The following is a 3,186-nucleotide window of genomic DNA, read 5'->3' as shown; positions in this document are numbered from 1 at the left end:
CACTGTGCTTCAGGTGCCAAGCCTAAATTAGAGGTTTTCAACTGAGAGTGACTTGGCCCCTCTTCCCTACAGAATTTGGCAATTCTGGAGACATTTTTTATTGTCACACCTGACAAAGGGGCACATAATGGGTATAGGAGAGGAATGCTGCTAAGTGTCCAACGATGCATACGACAGTCCTCCACAGCAAAGAATTACATGTTCCAAAATGTCCATAGGGCTGAGACTGCAGAAGCCTATGCTAAATCAACTCCATGGCTGGGCTGTCCAGGGTATAGACAGTCCCTGACAAAAGACTGATTCAACTTAAGGTTTTCTAACTTTATTGTAGTGCAAAAGAGATTACATCTCTTATTCAGTAGAAACAGAACTTGAGCACCTATACGATCATTCTATCTTCACTTTCAGCACAGTATCCAATAAATCACATGAGATATTCAACACATTATTATAAATTGGGCTTTGTGTTAGGGGATTTGCCTAACTGTAGGTTAATACAAGTGTTCTGAGCGTGTTTAAGGATGGGAGGAGAGGCTCAGCAATGGTGTTTGGTAGGTTAGGTGTATTGACTGCATTTTCAACTTATAATATTTTCAATTTATCATGGGTTTGTTGGGACATAACTCCATCGTCATAAGTTGAGGAGCATCTGTAGACCTAATGGCAAAAGTAAAGCTTAAAAAAAAAAAAAAAAAGCTAGAGGATAACATAGGATAATACATTCTTGACCTTGGAATAGGCAAAGGTTGGTTAAATAGGATTCCAAAACCATCAACAATAAAAGAAAAAATTAATAAATGATAGTAAAATTAAGAACTTCTATTTGCAAACCATAAAAAGGGGAGTAAAACAAGATATAAGATAGATAAATTACATGTTTAGAAAAAGAAGCAAAACACAAATGACTACCTATTATATAGTTACATGTATATAAATTTCAAAAACAGTCAAAATTGATCTATTAGAAGATAGGACAGTGGTTATCTTCAGGGCAGAGAAGGTTAAGTGACTGCAGAGGACAATGGCAGGGTTCTAGGGTGCTATTAATTTTTATTTCTTGAACAGTATGTTCGTGTTATGAAAATGCATTGTGTATAATTATGATTTGTGTATTATCCTGTCTATATGTGATACTCTACTTCAATATATAAATAAAAAATTAAATGCAAAGAAAGTAGAAGGAATAACATAATATGGATACCAGCAGAACATAAAAAATTAGAAAGCAAATGCACAGTATAGAAAATCAAGAAAGCCAAGGTTGATTCTTTGAAAAAAAAAAAAAAATCCTGGAGAAACTAATTAAGGAAAAGAGAGAAAGAATAAATAGTTGATCAGAAGAATATGAAAAGATCATCACTACAGATTCACCAGACACTTGAAAATCACAGGCAGATATTGTTAAATACTTTAAAACAAAAGATTTCAAACCTTAGATAAAACTAAGGGCTGCTTTCATACTACAGTGGCAGAGTTCAGTAGCTGTAACAGAGACCACAGGACCCACAGAGCTTGAAATACATATTATCTGTATTTTAAATAAAAAAATATTTATTTTCAGTCAAAGTTTGTAGGTGTCTGCTCTAGAAGATAACAAGGGATTCATTCATAACCTTGGTATCTTGACAAAGTCATGAAATATATAACCACAAAGATAAACAAAGTTCAAACTAAGAACTTCCATTCTTCAAAAGACATATTACTAGACTTGAAAGTCAGCCACAGAATAAGAGAAGATACTTGGCTTTCCCTGGTGTGATTCCATCCTGCGCGGCTGTTCCTCGGAGCAGTAGTCGTTTATCTCCATCCACCTTCTCACCCACCTTAGTGCGTGCCACCACCTCATGGAAGATTCGATGGACATGGACATGAGCCCCTTGAGGCCTCAGAACTATCTTTTCAGTTGTGAACTAAAGGCCAACAAAGATTATCACTTTAAGGTGGATAATGATGAAAATGAGCACCAGTTATCTTTAAGAATGGTCAGTCTAGGGGCTGGTGCAAAGGATGAGTTGCACATTGTTGAAACAGAGGCAATGAATTATGAAGGGAGTCCAATTAAAGTAACATTGGCAACTTTGAAAATGTCCGTACAGCCAACGGTTTCTCTTGGGGGATTTGAAATAACACCACCTGTGGTCTTACGGTTGAAGGTGGTTCAGGGCCTGTGCATATTAGTGGGCAGCACTTAGTAGCTGTGGAAGAAGATGCAGAGTCAGAAGATGAAGAGGAGGAGGATGTGAAACGCTTAAGTACGTCTGGAAAGCGATCAGCCCCTGGAAGTGGTAGCAAGCTTCTATAGGAAAAAGTAAAACTTGCCGCAGATGAAGATGATGAAGAAGAGGAAGAAGATGATGATGATGAAGACGATGAAGATGATGATGATTTTGATGAGAAGGAAACTGAAGAAAAAGCTCCAGTGAAGAAATCTGTGGGAGACTCTCCAGCCAAAAATGCACAAAAATCAAACCACAATGGAAAGGATTCAAAACCATCAACACCGATATCAAAGGTCAAGAATCCTTCAAAATACAGGAATAAACTCCTAAAACACCAAAAGGACCTAGTTCGGTAGAAGACATTAAGGCAAAAATGCAAGCAAGTATAGAAAAAGGTGGGTCTCTTCCCAAAGTGGAAGCCAAGTTCATCAGTCATGTGAAGAATTGCTTCCGGATGACTGACCAGGAGGCTATTCAAGATCTCTGGCAGTGAAGGAAGTCTCTTTAAGAAAATAGTTTCAACAGTTTGTTAAAATTTTCCGTCTTATTTCATTTCTGTAACAGTTGATATCTGGCTGTCCTTTTTATAATGCAGAGTGAGAACTTTCCCTACCATGTTTGATAAATGTTGTCCAGGTCTCATTGCCAAGAATGTATTGTCCAAAATGCCTGTTTAGTTTTTAAAGGTGGAACTCCACCCTTCACTTGGTTTTAAGTATGTATGGAATGTTATGATACGGCATAGTAGTGGGTGGTCAGACATGGAAATGGTGGGGAGACAAAAATATATATGTGAAATAAACTCAGTATTTTAATAAAAAAAAAAAAGAGAAGATATTTGTAACACATATAAAGACCATAGACTCTTTCACAGAATATATAAAGAACTTACATAAATCTATAAGAAAAATAAAAATATCCAATAGAATGGGTAGACCCATAAAACTGGCAATTTTATCAAAATGTA

General features: G+C 36.5%; 1 pseudogene; it reads left to right on the top strand.

Moving 5' to 3' along the window:
* Positions 1 to 1,844: 1,844 nt before the first annotated feature.
* On the top strand, positions 1,845 to 2,850 carry LOC100959937 (annotated as a pseudogene).
* Positions 2,851 to 3,186: the final 336 nt, after the last annotated feature.

This window comes from Otolemur garnettii, unplaced genomic scaffold (genome assembly GCF_000181295.1).
Source record: "Otolemur garnettii isolate 467f Iridium unplaced genomic scaffold, OtoGar3 scaffold00015, whole genome shotgun sequence".
Lineage (NCBI taxonomy): Eukaryota > Metazoa > Chordata > Mammalia > Primates > Galagidae > Otolemur > Otolemur garnettii.
Note: the sequence above shows the minus strand (reverse complement) of the source record. Positions and strands in the feature narration are given on the sequence as shown.